The sequence below is a fragment of the Gymnoscopelus braueri genome, assembly GCF_963280865.1.
Source record: "Gymnoscopelus braueri genome assembly, chromosome: 11".
NCBI lineage: Eukaryota > Metazoa > Chordata > Actinopteri > Myctophiformes > Myctophidae > Gymnoscopelus > Gymnoscopelus braueri.
This window is the reverse complement of record NC_137613.1, coordinates 30,383,067-30,401,682: the sequence shown is the minus strand read 5'-3', so window position 1 is coordinate 30,401,682 and position 18,616 is coordinate 30,383,067. Positions and strand designations below refer to the sequence as shown.

At 44.5% G+C, this 18,616-nt stretch overlaps 1 pseudogene across 1 annotated transcript in view; it reads left to right on the top strand.

Annotated features, from left to right (window-relative positions):
• Nucleotides 1-17,611, top strand: part of LOC308095576 (globoside alpha-1,3-N-acetylgalactosaminyltransferase 1-like) — a 25,934-nt pseudogene extending 8,323 nt beyond the window's left edge. The window contains exons 3-11 of the transcript in view: nt 10,000-10,126; nt 12,840-12,853; nt 16,378-16,430; nt 16,561-16,569; nt 16,653-16,661; nt 17,092-17,100; nt 17,323-17,331; nt 17,415-17,421; nt 17,553-17,611. The product of the transcript in view is annotated as a globoside alpha-1,3-N-acetylgalactosaminyltransferase 1-like (transcript). The remainder of the gene's footprint in view (nt 1-9,999; nt 10,127-12,839; nt 12,854-16,377; nt 16,431-16,560; nt 16,570-16,652; nt 16,662-17,091; nt 17,101-17,322; nt 17,332-17,414; nt 17,422-17,552) is intronic.
• Nucleotides 17,612-18,616: the final 1,005 nt, after the last annotated feature.

Here is an 18,616-nt window from a genome sequence, read left to right as displayed (position 1 = left end):
GGAGAGAGAGAGAGAGAGAGAGGAGCGAGCGTCCGTGGGCAGAGCCAAAGTGAAATTGGAGGGACATAAATATTGGTCTGATTTGTCATCGTTACAGCCAGCTGGGGACGCGTGTGGGAGGACAAGGTGCAGGATGGATGGAGTGACGGAGAGAAGGGGGAAGGGGGGAGAGAGGGAGAGAGAGAGAATGAGAGAAGGGAAAAGACAGAGCGGGCGAGAGGCAGGGGGGCTAAAAATGGCTACCGTCGTCCTCCTCACAGTCAGGACTGGGTTGTAAAGAGTTTGTAGACGGCCCTGTGAGATTGTAGCACGCAGACAATAATACACAGTAAAGTCCTGAGAGTTAAAGCTGCGACCCGGAACTTATTTTATAATGAACACAATGTTATTGTAACCAATCTGTAAGGTAGAGTATGTTAATACAATATAACTATAGCACATCTGCAGTGGTTGGAGGTGGCCTCCCTAAACGTCCATTGAGACATTCAGGGCCCTATTTTCTATTTTCTATTGAAGAACCAGGTCTTATGACTTAACTTAATACCCGGAGGCGTGGCCAATGCTGTTTGGCCACTCAAAATAGCCAAACAGCATTGGCCAGGTCTTAAGTTAAGTCATTAGACCTGGTACTTAAGACACGCAAATAAGGCCCTCAGGCTCATGTGTCGTGTAGGACACCTACTGATTGACGAGTAGTACTGCCTGAAGCTCATAAGTCCCAAATATCTCCTCTGGGCAAGGTTTGGTGTCCCACGTGGATGACCCAGATTCAAATACCGGGTAAGACATGAAACTTAAGGATTGGAGCTACATTGCAAGTATTTGAAACTTCTGATGTACAACAGGTTCATTTCATACACATCTATAATTACTCTGTACACTTTGAGAGTGTACGTGTCCCCCCCCTCAGCCCTCCCGAAAACATTTGGTATGGTTTGAAATCAGTATGTTTCATGAATATGTTCTACACAGTCAAATGTATCCATTTGTAAGTCTGAGACTGTAAAAATGTTAAATTCCACCAACGTTCAAAACATGTTTCTGGTTGGCTGACAGACTGACACATTATCAGGATAGTTATCTGGTTCAAATCACAATTTTCTGGAAAGAAACGAGAGGGGAAATGAATATGGTAACTTTTGTTGAAGAATGTAATTTTAAAAATCAATAGCTCGCCGTCACTCAGAAGAGGATAACTACTTTAGGCCTCTGTGGGAAATGTTTTAAGTGTTCTGCTTCCATTCTCAACATGTTTTTGTTTCCAAAAACAGCACCAAAGGGTAAACATATAACCATGACACTAAACTAAGTATTCTCATTTTCCACATCATTTCGCACCCCATACACACAAAAAGGTGTTGAATTTGTGCTTTTATTTGCTTTAATCTTCAGAAGATCTTCCATTTTAATGTGCACATTGCAAGATACATTTTGTTCTTAATTTATGTTGTTTAGTTGTTCAATATTTAATTTAATATCAAACAAAAGCAGTTTGATATTGTTGTTTTAAATAAACCATTTTCTATGCATGATATCATGTGCTTGCAATTTCTACACCATACCAAGCATTACGAAATTGATGTTCTGGGATGCATAAATGAGGAAAACAAATATGAGGAGATGGAGGTCGGGGTATAGTTCTGGCAAGAACTTCAAGCCACTTTCACCCCTGGTTGTGTCTCAGAACTTTCCTTCAGATTTGTAGGACAATATGTCTTGTAACTGCTCTCAGTTTGAGAAGATTATGAAAGGAACACGCTGGTATGTGTCAACTGAATCCAGGTGATAGCAGACCTGAGATCACAATGTTTTATTGTGGGGCGTCCTCTGACCTAGCGGTCCACAAAAAATATCTTTATAAAAAAAAAATGTTTTATTGTAAAAGACAATAAGGGAGGGAGAGGAAGTATTTGCTGGTCGCCGGGGGAGGGGGGAATTACTTTTCTGTATTTACCCATCAGACGCAGTGTTGTGTTCTAGTTTTTTTATGAAGGTATACTATGTTTATTCCCTGCCTCCCACACGCACGGCATGCGCGCGTCTATAATTAATGTAAAAAATGTAAAAAACGCTGTTTTGAACAGTTTATGAAGGTGTACGGTGGCGACGAAAAAAATCTCAAGGTGTACGGCGTACACAGCATCTGACGGTAGAACCCACCACTGATCAGACGGTTGCTCAGATGGCTCTGGTGCGGGTTGGGGGGGAGGGGTGGTACTGGTAGGGGGACTGTTAGGGGTTAAGTGTCTTGCTCATGGACACCTTGACATGTATACTGGGAGAGCCGAGGGTCAAACCGGCGGCCTTCTGATTCCCAGATGAGCCTCTTGTAAGCTTGAGAATCGGCAATTTTTTAATATCCGAAGAATTAAACAGGGCTTAAGCGGTTTCAAAGATTTGCACACATTTTCAAGATTTTTCAAAAATAGCAGATCTACAAGCTCGTAGCGCGGCATTCGGTGCCGCGCTATGAGCTTGTAGATCTGCTATTTTTTAATAGCCAAAGTGTAAAATAATGCTTTTTAGCTCAAATCTAAAAATGACACAGATGCGTTCCAGGTCTTAAGTGATTAAACTGTTCCTCATTTTAATTGGGACCCCCCTGGCACACCCTCAAACGACCCCTGGAGGTTCCCCGGGACCCCATTTTGAGAACCACTGCTCTAACTAACTCAGCTATGGCCCGGCCGGCAATAAAACAGTTGTAACAGACCCCTGTAGTACAACAAGAGAAACTAAATATCTGAAGTAAGATGAATATATATATCTGACAATGTGGAAATGTATTCCAAAAGGTATTCCATTAGCTGTGTGCCACTGTTTAACTCACGGGTTGGTGCATGCATTCTTCACAGCTGTGAAACCGCAAATGAGATCAGGAGAAAAAGCCAGAATATGTGTTATAATTATGTCGGAACGCTTTGACAAGCTTCACCAATCATCTGAACGGTGCACACATTGTACCGGACACAACTCAGACCTACAGCACCAGGTTGTGTGCAGGAGCTGTGGAGAGAGAGAGAGAGAGAGAGAGGGAGAGGGAGAGGGAGAGGGAGAGAGAGAGAGCGAGAGAGCAGTGGTGGAAAAAGTACTCAAATGTTTTACTTAAGTAAAAGTATCAATACTGCAATTTAGAAATACTCTGTTAGGGCGCGCTCTCACCAAAAGTTGGCTGGCCGCTGTTAAACGCAGGTTGTGCGCGGCCACAGTTTTTTGCAGCCAGCGGATAAAAAAAACCGCTGCGACGCACCTGTCACTCACATTCAAGACCGTCCCCGTAGCCCGCACCGCCTGCTGCCTTGAGCACCATGGTGCTTCCTGAGTCTTGAGACGGTCCGCCTCCAGCAGTTTTCTGCTTACAATGGACAAGTCGTGTAGAGCAGATAAATGCAAGGTCTGCGCGACAAGCGGAAAAATCCGCTCTTGCGTGAATCCACGCATTTACATTGACAATGCATTGGCAGATTCTGCCCAGAGGTAAAATAAAAGTGCGGTGAGAGTGCGCCCTTACAAGTAAAAGTCCGGAATTCAAAATGTACTTGAGTAAAAGTACAAAAGTATTGTATCAAAATGTACTTAAAGTACCAAAAGTTAAAGTACTAAAATGTTTGAAAATAGCAGATCTACAAGCTCATCGCGACGCGTTGTGAGATTGTAGATCGGCTATTTTCAAATAGCCTATGTAATAAATAGGGCTAAAGGAGTTAATGTATGTTTTATAATATAATAATTTATATCTGCAAAGTAACTAGTTACTAAAGTTTTCAAATAATTTTAGTGGAGTAAAAGTACAATATTTTCCTCTGAGATGTAGTGGAGTAGAAGTAAAAGTACTGAAAAATACCTCAAAATTGTACTTAAGTACAGTACTTGAGTAAATGTACTTAGTTACTTTCCACCACTGCGAGAGAGCGAGAGAGAGAGAGAGATACAACCACAGACAACAAAGCTCTCCTTCACAGTAAAAATCCTTAGTGTTCCCTCGTGGGTCCATTGGGTTCCATTGGTTTACACTCTCAGAGTTAAAATGAACACTGAGGATTTCATTGTGATCATTGAGTTCCTTCCCCTCCACACACTCGGTTCTCTCTCTCTTTCCCTCTAATTGGGTGCATTCTTCAGGGGTCAGTTGTGTTTCTCACAGGAAGCACAAACACGGCTCTGGGGAAGGATGGAGGGAGAGAAGAGAGGAGGAGTAGTAGATGAACAGAGTAGGACACAAACAGACAGAGAGAGAGAGAGAGAGAGAGAGAGAGAGAGGGGGACCCTTTTGTGAGCGTGTCTTCTTTGAGACGACTGCCTGTCAGTCCAGTCACACACCACTACGTGCGCACACGCGCGCAACGCTCTGATAATGATACAGTAATGCACTTTCGACATTAAGCCACTCCGCCTGGTCTCCTCTTACTGCACCTATACTACCTCACATCACATCCATTCTCACCATACTCAAATGTTTTACTTGAGTAAAAGTATCAATACTGCAATGCAGAAGTGCTCTGTTACATGTAAAAGTCTGGAATTCAAAATTTACTTGAGTGAAAGTACAAAAGTACTGGTGTCAAAATGTACTTAAAGTACCAAAAGTAAAAGTACTAAAATGTTTGAAAATAGCAGATCTACAAGCTCACAACGCGTCGCGATGCGACGCGTTGTGAGCTTGTAGATCGGCTATTTTCAAATAGCCTATGTATAAAATAGGGCTAAATTGGTTAATGTATGTTTAAAATGTAATAATTTATAACTGCAAAGTAACTAGCAACTTGAGTTTTCAAATAATTGTAGTGGAGTAAAAGTACAATATTTGCCTCTGAGATGTAGTGGACTAGAAGTACAAGCATTGGAAATACTCCAGTAAAGTAAAAGTACCTCAAAATTGTACTACAGTACTTGAGTATGTGTACTTAGTTACTTTACGCCACTGACTGTAGGTATCTCTATAACACGCACACGCTCACGCACGCACGCACACACACACACACACACACACACAGGGCACTAATGGCTCCTATCTCTATTGGTTTCTGTCTACAGTCCTGACTGACCACACTATCTGACCCTGCTGACTCTCTGGATGAAGACAATTATTACTGAGTGAGAGAGAGGGAGAGAGAGAGAGAGAGAGAGAGAGAGAGAGAGACGGGTATACATATAGGCACATAGACAGACACAGTCCTGGTCCACCATTTGTTAGGACATTCGGCGCACAAACACATTCATGTGTCTGTCCAGAAGGTCAACTGTTCTCTAATCCATAAATAAATCTGTAATTGGTGCATGAGCAGCTGAGAGAGTCAAAGGCCACTGACACACACATCTGTGTGTGTGTGTGTGTGTGTGTGTGTGTGTGTGTGTGTGTGTGTGTGTGTGTGTGTGTGGTGTGCGTGTGCGTGTGTGTCCTGTTGATATTGTCATTACAGATAGCTGGTTTGGGTTCACAGACTGAACATTCTCTGCACATAATTATACTGTAATAATGAACTGATACGAAACATGCTAAATGCTGACACGAGATACAGTATACTGTCACAAAACTAAATAAACAGACACTACATATTGCACACTCAAGCTAATAGTACAAAATGTACTGACACTAAATATAAGCCTGATAAAAATATTATATTAAATATATTATACCAAATATATACTGACACTGAATGTACTGAATATACTGACACTAAATATACTAATATACTGAGACTGAATATACTATAACACTAACACACACACACACACACACACACACACACACACACACACACACACACACACACACACACACACACACACACACACACAATTATAACACAAACTGGACACAAACTGTACTACTGTATACTGTATATTGACACTAAATATCTGCAATTCCAGGCAATAACTCAACAGTCATACAAGTGTGTACTAATGGTTGTTACGCAATTTTTGCTTTGTGTGTGTGTGTGTGTGTATGTGCGAGTAAGCATGCGCGCTCGTGCGTGTGTACAAGCTCATTGTGAGGCTTTTGTGAAACAAGCATCTCTGTCCAATTAGGCCTAGTGTAAGCCAGGGAGGAGAGATCCTGATCCCCTACAATTTTCTCTAACACTGCCAACCAAATACCCACAAGTATATCTATGACACATCCTAGCACACAGCGATACAAATCTGACAAAAGTGACATGATTGCAGGCAGGAAAATCATGCATGTTTATCTGATTGTAATATGTACATCCCTTCCCTCTATTTAAACATCCATATCCGTCCTTTTTTCCACGTGCCAAGTAGTGTCAGAATGGTCCTTTAAAACCACGGAATACACACGGAAAACACGGACTTGGTGGCCATAACAATGACCCGAAAAAATACACAGAGGGCGCTATGCTTACTTACATGCTTCATCGTACTGTGCCAAAAAATTACCGATCTACAGTACAAGCTCACATCGCGTTGCAACACGTTGTGTTCTTCTGCGTTCTATTCCGGCGCACGTCACCGCATGTGCGATAAAAGTATAAATCCGGCTTGGCTGAAGCAGGAAGGCACAAAAACCCTGTGACAAATTACCCGGGGGAAAGAAAGGCCGGTTTGTCAAATTTTACAGTGATATTTTATGACGTACATCATGTTCAATGGTTTGAACATTTCCCGCTCATATGGGACTTATTGTAATTCAATACAACACTAAAACTGTTCAGTCCACAAATTAAACTCAGTCACTCTCTCGGGTCTCAGCATTCAGGAAGAAGACTACAAAAATAAAGGATGCATATAAATAGGTCTTGTTTTTACGTCTGAAGAAGATACACTGCCCTTCTTACTGATACAGATGTTAGAGCGTGTTGAAATTATCAATGAGGCTACAAAGCAATTAACGCTCAACGGCGATGGGAGATTAGCTTGACGCTAACATAAACAGGAGTTTCCAATGTACTGTAATGCTCACGTGAATTACCATTGCACAAAGCAATCTCGTAACTCGATTTACCCCTTTGATCACAGAGTCGCTCAATTCTTTATGACTGTTGTTTTACCACAACGCGTCATGGGAGAGGAGTGCATTTGCAGTTTAAAAACCCCCAAGGATATTTTTGAACACGCCATTTGCTGTAGGCGTAATCACAAGCCAACATCATAGTGCATTTTTATTAGGCACCGAGTTGCCATCGCCACCTAACCGGTGCGTTGTGTGACTGGAATTTTAATCTCTGACACCTCCAAAGTGGAGATGTCATTCCATTCGTCTTTTGTTACCAAACCCACCCCCTTGCTATTCCTCCATCTCTCCTCCGTCCAGCCCCTTCCGTCATCTACCATCCAACCCTAGATCTGTTTCTGTCCTCACCAGGCCTCTTGTCCTCCATTCTTTCTCATCTCTCTCCACCCCTTCTCCTCTGACAGTCATTGGGGAGTTCCTGTGTGGTGCTGAGCAGAGTTTAGTAGGCCAGAGAATTATCTTGTACTACATTCTGCACAGTGTGTTAAGCAACCAGCCCCACTCCCCCTCAAAGGAACATCGTCATTGCTCAACACTTGCGCGCGAGCGCGCACACACACACACAGATTCACGTGCATGTACAGGCTCTCTCTCTCTCTCTCTCTCACACACACACACACACACACACACACACACACACACACACACACACACACACACACACACACACACACACACACACACACACACACACACACACACACACACACACACACACACACACACACACACACACGTGCATGTACAGGCTCTCTCTCACACACACACACACACACAAGCACGCATGCATGCATACTGCGCAAACACACACACACACACACTCTCTCTGCCTTCCTCAGGGCTGAGCGTGCACACACACACTGCAGGTTCTGCCGTCACCAGCACAGACAGCGTTGGCCTGCAGTGGGATCAGTTTACTAGGGTGTCGCTGTGAGAACAATGCAGCACTGTAACATCTCTGTCTTCTAAACCTCACACCAGCCCCGTCTCTGAACCACCTGGATATGTCACGGTGGTGCGGCAGGCGTAAGACAAAAACAACAACACAAAAGAGAGCTTCACACGTCTTTATACAGAGGCCTCGCGAGCTTGTTCTTTATCCCTCTTTATTCAGTGGTAAAAAAAAAAGAAAAGAGAGACAACAACCCGACATTGCGGTGTTAGTGTTTCAGATATCATCAAATCATCGCTGTGTGTTTGTTTCTCTTCTATTTCTCTGTCTCTCTGTCAGCGTGATGTATTGGTCCGCTGCGCTGACTTAGTGACCCTTCAGATGTGTGATTTAAAGAGGAGTATGTCAGCCTCCTCTGGGCAGCCCATCCAAAAGCTGTCTATTCCCATGACTTACTGGAAAGCACAGGGAATGATGTGTGCTTTCCCAGCTCTCTCTCCCGGGCCGAGTTCAATCGGTATACGGCCCAGGAACCTTATCCAAAAGTGTCACAGTCCCGTGATAAATAAAAAGCCCGAACGGGGCTGGTGCAGCCAAGCTAGCGCAAAGAAGAAATGTAAGAAAAGAGGAGAAAGGTGGAGAAGAACGAGGGAGGGAGGGAGAGAGATAGAGAGAAAGAAAGAAAGAAAGACAGAGAGAGAGAGAGAGAGAGAGAGAGAGAAGGAGAGACGGATAGGGATGGAGGAGGGTTGCAGTGTGATTTATTCATGAGGTAAGTCACCAGGGCTGTGGAATAGAACAGTATAATGGTGTAATGTTCCCTCTTTGCCTGCCTGCCTGCCTGCCTGCTGCAGTGACTCAGGCCCTGCCATGCCCTCGCTGGGACCGGGGGAGAGTTTACTGCAGGACATGCCAGGGCACGCTTCGGGATTAGAATACATATGTACAGTATAACTAATCCCCCCCACTAATACCCATGGATACATATACATGTATATTTATGTGTAGACGTGTATGCAATATGTTCAGTGATACAAGTTTCTTTATACTGTAGATGTTTGCCCTGCAAAGTTAGTAATCCTAATTTTCAAGGTATTAATCCTAACTAATTTAAAGTTCCTAATCCTCAACATTCCAACTATACATGAACTCTGGCGTCCCCTATTCTGGGCATGTCATAATATTGCTTCCGAAACAGCCGATCTACAAGCTCACAGCGCGTTGCATTGTGAACTTGTGGATTGGCTCTTTTCAGCAAAGAGATTTGGCATGGAGGGTAAAAAGGAGGGGGCCAAGTATAGACCCTTGGGGGACCCCGGTCAGAGGAAGTACACACAGGGTTTAAGTGGCTAAAGACAAAATGGCTGACGTCCAGTAATGCTGACAAACATTGCACAGAAACAGATTCAGTTCGACAATAATTTCTCTATCATTTGAGTCCAGCGGGAGCAGATTCAGAAAACTAAAAAATGTGTTTCTGGAACATAAAACAGAACATAATCTGGTATCCTCTGTAAAACTACTGAGCTTTCCATTTCCAGTTCACAAAATGGGCCAAACATATTTCTTGTGAAACGCCTCCTGAGACGTGGGAGCCATAGTCATGTTCAAGCTCTCTCTCTACCGAACTCTTTCAACGCTCAAACACAACCCGGCCTTTACGTTTTCCCTCTCGCAGCTCTCTGGTATATTTTCCCTCGCTCCGTGGCAAATTGGGAAGGACTCAGGAGACATCAAAGGTGAAATCAGCGGTGGGTCTGGGTCCATTGTACTCGCTAAAAGGTTTCCAAACTATTTATTTACCGTCCAATGGAGTCCCTTCCCTGAGACGGTATATAGTCTGGGCCTGCATTGTGGATGCGATGTGTGGCCCTCCATTCTCTGCAGTGTGATTGTGTCTCGGCCGTTCGTTCTATTGTACCGTGGTGCAGATTACCACATCAACTGGAAGCTCCTTAGCTCAGCCGTCTGCCCATGACACCCCCCACCCCCACACACACACCACCACCACCCTAAATACCCAGAGACAGCGGCCTCTTTGTGGACGGCTGAATGTGGACAGGTCGGGCCACGACTACAGACGCACAATTAGCATGACAATGTGCCTCAAGCGGTTTTTTTATTGTATTTTTAGACGATGCACAGGACACGGAGGAGGACGAGGAGGAGGAAGGAGGCAGGAGCCCGCGGGGGGAAGAGGAGGCGAGGCCACACAGAAAGCAGCCGTCAGGCTCGGGTGGCCTTTGTGGTGGGGAGAGGAGGTGGGGGGCTGGAAATGCATTATTAATCAATTACAGAGCGCTTTACGCCCCGCGGGCGGTCCGACATCTCCAACTCCAATCCCCACTGGCACCGTCTCTCACCAAGCACGCTGTATAAAGCTCTTCTTTAGGAAAGGAACGGGCAAGGCGGGCCAAGTAACTGTCATTTTACGTTTGGCAGCTTTTTGTTAGAGGTACAGTGATGATTTCCTCTCGTACCAGGAAGCTATTGTCACTCGGGCACTTCCTGAAAGACACACGGACGGCGCTGTCATCGTGTAAGCAGACAGACACGCCAAGCAGGCGGACAGACAGAGAGACAGACAGACAGCACATGGTCAGCGTGATGTTCAGCGCCCAGGACAGTCTGTGAGGTCACCGGGTTGAGACACTAATTCACAGACACTTCGATTTGATGGGGGGGGGATGGGGAGCTGGGGAATCCATGCTTCTGCTTTTGATATCCCCCTCCGGTCATTCATTTTTATGGCTGGTGGGGTATGTTTTATCCCTGCTTCTGGTTAGGCTGAATTCAATAAATGCATTTCCTTTTGAGATATGCGTTGTATCAGACCGTCTGATATGTTTGATATTTATTTTTTTGATAAAAAATTAAAATAAACGTTATTCCTAGCCTATTTTGGCCAAATTTTCTAAATGTATTTTTTTCCCCTTTTAAATAATTCCCAAAATAGCGATCTTTAAGCTCACAACTCATCTCCATGCGGCAGGTTGTAAGCTTGTAGGTAGGCTAGTATTTTCACTACTTATCGTATGAAGAAGTATTCAGGGCTTAACACATTGACCACCAGAGGTTAATCTCATAATGTACTCACCAGTGCCAACGTTTTATTGTTGTTTTTTGTTTTTTTCACGTCGCCATAGATCTTGTTAAAATCCTTAAGATTGAGCCGTACACGGTCTGTTTACATCGGCGACATCTCCCTGCGTGTACCAGTCCAAACCACGTGTCAAACGGGGCATCCATGTTGTAGTTAGAACGGTTTAGGTTAAACAGTGATCAGCGAGGAGAAAAAACTACAGGAAGAGAATTGAGTTTCAGTGTGCGCTTTAGAATGGGAGCCGGCGTGATCGTCAAAACCGGATCCCAAATAATTCTGTTTCCGGTGGTGTTACAATGAAATGTGCCGTACTAGAAAATTGAAAAAAGTTTTTTTTTTCGAAAAAAATGAAAAAGCACCACAGCCCGTAGGCTACGGGATCGGCGCTTTACCGTTGGATTTAACGGCCCGTAGAACTACGGGCCCGGCGGTCAATGTGTTAAGTGATAAAGAAAATGTCCCCTCCCCCCTTTACAAAAAAAAATATAATCAAACCCACTAACAAGACTCCCTAAAACCCAGGTGTTCTCGTCGACTTGCGTTGGGTTGATTTGTCAACTTAAGCTAAGCTTAAAACATTTCTGAACGAGAAATGCCTTTCATATCGATATCCAAGTAGTATATGCAATTTCTAAATAAATTTGATTATAACTCATTACCAGCCTATCGGCATGCAGCACGGATAGGCGTGCTCGTCGACACGCGAGGCCATTGGCTGCTTGGCGCGGTGGGCACTGCTGCCACTCGCTTGCCTGGCAGCCGGCCCGGGGACGCCTCCCCAGCCTCGAGGCCTCGCCGCTTTTAGGGGAGTCCCAAACCAGCATAGCAGTAAATCCCTCACCAAGAAAGTATCCCTAAAAAAAGCTGTGAAACAGAGGGGGCTCTTAACTCTTTAAGACCTGAGAACGCATCTGTGTGTCATTTTTAGATTTCGTTGGGCTATTCAAAAATAGCAGATATACAAGCTCATAGCGCGGCACCGAGTGCCGCGCTATGAGCTTGTAGATCTGCTATTTTTGAAAAATCGTGAAAAATGTTGTGCAAATCTTTGAATATATATATATTTAAAGCGAGCTAAAATGTTATTGCTTCTGGGGATTCTACAAATGTCTTCTAAATCAGTTTAAAACAGTTTTCTGAAACACTTATGTTGCTATAATATTAATGTCAGTGTCAAGGAGCCCCACAACGATATGTATTTGGCTGCGGACCCCCATCTAAAAAAAAATTAATCCAGGGACCCCCAGAAGCAAAGATTTGAGTAAAAAACAATTGCTTTATAGATATATATTCAAAGATTTGCAAAAAAAAAACACGATTTAAAAAAAAATAGCAGATCTACAAGCTCATAGCGCGGCACTCGGTGCCGCGCTATGAGCTTGTATATCTGCTATTTTTTAATAGCCAAAAGTATAAAATATGGATAAAGTGGTTACACAGATGCGTCCCCCGGTCTTAAAGGGTTAATCCTTCATGAGGCGTTCAAGAGATTCTATTTTCAACTCAATTCCAACTAAGCAGAATCAGCCAAAAAAGCTCTGATGAATGACTGACTGGAGCCGCATTCTCTGCCAGGACAAGTTGGCTAATATCAAGAATTTCCGGGAACAACTGAGGGTCTCGATTTCAACACAGCAAAAATCCGAGTTAAATTAACTGCACAGGATTTCGCTGTCAGGCAGACTACTGTGGTGTCAGCGTACTATCAAATTATACCAATTACATCTGTATCAATTATAAATGACTCATACCGTAGTAGCATACAGACCTCAATGTTAGGAGCACTTTCTTAAGTAGACAACTATGGTGTTAGGGTACGCTCCAATTACATCTGTATCAATTCTTAATCACCCTCCGTTTCCTCCTCACAGAATACGACCCACTGGTGAGGTAATTTCAGGGTCCTGCTATTTGCAGGACGGAGCAAAAAAATAACTGCTTACTTTTCTAAATATGTATTTTGTGCTGAGAAGGTGTGGACGTTTTTAAGCCATTATATCCCCAAACTGCTTGGTTGATCTCAGCATGTGATGTGATACCGCCTTATGTGGCTCTGATCCTGTAGTTTCCTATCTCATCAGAGAAAATAGAAATGCTGCATTTGGAAGTGAGACGCTGATGTTGGGGTCGGGTCACAGCGAGCCGAACAATGTCAAATGTATTCGAACATTGGCAAATACTGAATAACGAATTACGCAGGTAGGTTGCCATGGTATTGGCACTGTTCTCAATACAATTTAGCTGCTGCATAGACCAAAAGACGTTTTTTCTGCATTGTGTGTGTGTGTGTGTGTGTGTGTGTGTGTGTGTGTGTGTGTGTGTGTGTGTGTGTGTGTGTGTGTGTGTGTGAGTGCGTGTGTTATTAATCAGTTTTTGGCAAATGAAAGAGATATTTTCTGCACCACCCATCACTGATGATCTCTGAGATTGTGGGAATTGCTGCTGTTGTCAATTCTGAGAAGAAGAAAGGACTGTGTGAAAAGGACGAGAGACAGGGGGATAGAGAGAGAGAGAGAGAGAGAGAGGCAATGAGAGACAAGCTGGAGAATGTTAATCGCCGTGTGATTTCTAGGTCTCAGAGACTCATCTTTTTTTGCTCACTTGCCTAAAATCAGCATGATGCCAAGCTCTGTGTGTGTGTGTGTGTGTGTGTGTGTGTGTGTGTGTGTGTGTGTGTGTGTGTGTGTGTGTGTGTGTGTGTGTGTGTGTGTGTGTGTGTGTGAGAGAGAGATATAGAAAGAGATTGAGAGAGAGGGGGGGAGGGGGGGTATGTCAGAGGGGGGCTCATTGATAGACAAGGTGTTTATTCTGAAAGCAGGGAGTATAGCAGAGAGGAAAAGGCGTTCAGTGTAATGTCAGCTAAAGGGCATTGGAGCTATTCCGGTGACAAACAGAGTCATAGTTGCTGTCTATTACCAAATGGAGAGCAAGCCCAGCCATTTCTGCATGGCAAGGCAGATGGGCAAGCAGGCAGGAAGGCAAACGGGCATACACACTTTTTTAAAGACATCTAAGAGACCAAGCATTCTCTTCCAGCCTCATTCCCTGCAGCTAAACAATAAACTAAATCACAACGCACTTACAGCTCCCCTCCCCAGCACCACACACACACACACACACACACACACACACACACACACACACACGCACACACACACGCACACACCTCCCTCTATTTGCAGTCCCTCTCCTCTCTTAACCGTTCTAAATGATTTCGATTCTGGGCGAGGAAAGCCATTCACATGAAGTAATCAGTCTCGGCTCCCAGGCTCTCGCCCACCGATGGACTTATTTGACAACTCCTCTGCTACATTAGACAGCCCACTGGTGAAAACACAAGGAATAAATAAAGAGGTAACCCAAAAGGAAACGCATCCAATTATTTGTGCATAATGATAGCCGCGTTATCCCGCTGAAGCCGGGGCTCTCAGACGGCGGCGAGCCCTTTCCTTCTTCCCGACGTGTCTTAATACCAAGCATTGCCGGGAGTCACGTTTTGACGGGCCACTCCGTTCCGCTGACATTCCCTGTGAGCTACGGCACCGTTTGGTTCCGTCTCCGCAGGGATATTTACGGCCCGGCGGTGATGGGGGCTGGACGGGGGGCGGGGTGGTGTGTGGTGTATGGGACAATTATAAAGTCGGTGTTTCCCCCCTAAAAAGCAGGGCACGAGACTTTGCTTTATCCGCGCTCTGGCTCAGGGTCAGGTTTTTTACGAGGAGGTTTCCCTGGTATACGGCCCTGAAAGACCTTCTATACAGCCTGCTCTTCGCGAGGTTCAAAACACCTCATTGCCTCGGCTACTACCAAGCAATAAATTCTACAGGAGGAATGAATTGGTTGACCTTGAGGGTAGCCGGCGTTGCCACTTGCAATCGAACACCTTAAATTATGCTCTCTCTCTCTCTCTCTCTCCCCCTCTCTCTCTCTCTCTGGCATGCACCCTCAAACATCTGTGTTGAAGAATAAACGTTGCAATTGTCCAATCTGGCGCTTGAATAATCAAAATTACCATAAACTCAAAACACAGAACACAGCACACCCAAGGGGACGGGCAATTATACTGGTATTACAACAGGGAAGCTATATGAGCGCTAGGCAGCTAACGCGCTAACCGCGCTAACTGTGCTCAGGTGCCTCGGCAGCACTACTCTCCTGCCCTCCAACACAGCTCCGTCGATGGCCTGCTCTTAATAATTCATAGGCTGGAAGAGTCGGCAGAGGCCTAATTGGTGGGCAGGTCCTAATCCCCCACATCACTGCAGAGACCAGCTCAGCACGCCAACGTCTCTCCAGAAAGGAGCATGGCTCGGATTTAAGAAGATAGCCTCCCTGGAAACCCAAGTAGCATCCAAGCATCAAGCGTCCAAAGTCGTGTGTGTGTGTGTGTGTGTGTGTGTGTGTGTGTGTGTGTGTGTGTGTGTGTGTGTGTGTGTGTGTGTGTGTGTGTGTGTGTGTGTGTGTGTGTGTGTGTTTCTGTGTATGCAGCAGAGTGTCAGCAGTTGAATTAAAGGGAATGTAAGTTATATATATATACAGTATATATTTGTAAGTGTTAAATACATCTGTATTCCCATAGTAATTATTGATATAGAGTGATTGTTCAGTAAACAGGAGTTTCCCCATCTGTCCAGTTAAAACAGAAAATACAATTTCATCCAATCAGGAGAAAGAACTAATACAGGATACAGGATAAACAAGTGAAATAGTGATGAAAGAAACAAACAAAACTAAAAAAGCAGACAATATTGGAAGTGGAACACCATAAAATGTAAGCTGATAAATGGGTTCTCGCTCCTTATTGGCTGAACATGGTGTCCAATGTGAAATTGTATTTTCTGTTTACTAAACTCGTACATGGACAACTGGCGGCCCGGGGGCCACAACAACACTTAATGTAGCCTGAGGGTCAATATTGGAAAACTCATTTCAGCTGTTACATTTCCACACATGAAGGTTTACATGACCCTTTTAAATTACTACTGTAATAAAACATGTATTTTGCATTAACTACATGCATTTGAAATTAAATAAAAAATGTTACACTGAATAGTAATGTTTATATATGCCTGTATTAGTACATATGGGCTATTTGAATGGTAGGGTTTACTAGTGATAGTGACAGATATACATGTGGCCTGGAGTGAGTGTGGAAATGTAGTGGCCCTCTCCATCAAAGTTGCCCACCCCCTGCTCTATAGCAATGAATACAATCAGAATGTAGAGCTTTAAACTTTTAACAAACAACTTTTTGTTTTAACCATCAACATTTGAGTGAGAGTCACTAGTGGAGCTGGTTGACACTTTCATAGTGACTTTTTTTGTCCTGCGTAGTAGGCGAGCAGTGCGTTTGTCCCGTGTAGGACAGCAGTGTGACACTTTCACAGTGACTCTTTTTGTCCTGTGTAGGACAGCACTGTGACACTTTCACAGTGACTCTTGTTGTCCTGTGTAGGACAGCAGTGAGACACTTTCACAGTGATTCTTTTTGTCCTGTGTAGGACAGCACTGTGACACTTTCACAGTGACTATTTTGTCCTGTGTAGGACAGCAGTGTGACACTTTCACAGTGACTCTTGTTGTCCTGTGTAGAACAGCACTGTGACACTTTCACAGTGACTCTTGTTGTCCTGTGTAGAACAGCACTGTGACACTTTCACAGTGACTCTTTTTGTCCTGTGTAGGACAGCACTGTGACACTTTCACAGTGACTCTTTTTGTCCTGTGTAGAACAGCACTGTGACACTTTCACAGTGACTCTTTTTGTCCTGTGTAGACACTTTCACAGTGACTCTTTTTGTCCATGTGTAGAACAGCACTGTGACACTTTCACATTGACTCTTTTTGTCCTGTGTAGAACAGCACTGTGACACTTTCACAGTGACTCTTTTTGTCCTGTGTAGACACTTTCACAGTGACTCTTTTTGTCCATGTGTAGAACAGCACTGAGACACTTTCACATTGACTCTTTTTGTCCATGTGTAGGACAGCACTGTGACACTTTCACAGTGACTGTTGTTGTCCTGTGTAGAACAGCACTGTGACACTTTCACAGTGACTCTTTTTGTCCTGTGTAGGACAGCAGTGTGACACTTTCACAGTGACTCTTGTTGTCCTGTGTAGGACAGCACTGTGACACTTTCACAGTGACTCTTTTTGTCCTGTGTAGAACAGCACTGTGACACTTTCACAGTGACTCTTTTTGTCCATGTGTAGGACAGCACTGAGACACTTTCACAGTGACTCTTGTTGTCCTGTGTAGAACAGCAGTGAGACACTTTCACAGTGACTCTTGTTGTCCTGTGTAGGACAGCAGTGTGACACTTTCACAGTGACTCTTGTTGTCCTGTGTAGAACAGCACTGTGACACTTTCACAGTGACTCTTTTTGTCCTGTGTAGGACAGCAGTGTGACACTTTCACAGTGACTCTTGTTGTCCTGTGTAGGACAGCAGTGTGACACTTTCACAGTGACTCTTGTTGTCCTGTGTAGAACAGCACTGTGACACTTTCACAGTGACTCTTTTTGTCCTGTGTAGGACAGCAGTGTGACACTTTCACAGTGACTCTTGTTGTCCTGTGTAGGACAGCAGTGTGACACTTTCACAGTGACTCTTGTTGTCCTGTGTAGGACAGCAGTGTGACACTTTCACAGTGACTCTTGTTGTCCTGTGTAGGACAGCACTGTGACACTTTCACAGTGACTCTTGTTGTCCTGTGTAGGACAGCAGTGTGACACTTTCACAGTGACTCTTTTTGTCCATGTGTAGAACAGCACTGAGACACTTTCACAGTGACTCTTTTTGTCCGTGTAGAACAGCACTGTGACACTTTCACAGTGACTCTTTTTGTCCTGTGTAGGACAGCACTGAGACACTTTCACAGTGACTCTTTTTGTCCTGTGTAGGACAGCACTGTGACACTTTCACAGTGACTCTTGTTGTCCTGTGTAGGACAGCAGTGAGACACTTTCACAGTGACTCTTTTTGACCTGTGTAGAACAGCACTGTGACACTTTCACAGTGACTCTTTTTGTCCATGTGTAGAACAGCACTGAGACACTTTCACAGTGACTCTTTTTGTCCATGAGTAGGACAGCACTGTGACACTTTCACAGTGACTCTTTTTGTCCTGCGTAGTAGGCGAGCAGTGTGTGACACTTTCACAGTGCTCTGGGTTTTTTTTCCCTGTGTATGGGAGCAGCGTGACACTTTCAGTGACTCTCTTTTTTTGTCCTGCACAGGGGAGCAGGGTGACTGCGAGCTGGGTAAAGAGGACACCTTTAAGTGGATTCAGACGGACTGCTGCATAATGCATCCACGTCTGTTTGAGCGGTCAGAAATCACAGGGCCAAGGCTTCGGGGAATACCTTTAAGCAGTCATGTTTTATGCATTGACATATTTATACATGGAGGGGTATGTATGGTATGTATGCGCCGGCTGGCACACCTTTTGGTGGACAGCAGCCTGCTGACAGTGCACGCCGCACAGGAACACGAGGACGGACGTACACTGTGTGACGGACGGAGAGAAAAAAAATCGCTACATCCCGAAGGATGACTCACATTTCCGAGGTGAACGGGGGGGAAATACCGTGTGTGTGTGTGTGTGTGTGTGTGTGTGTGTGTGTGTGCGTGTGTCACACCCCC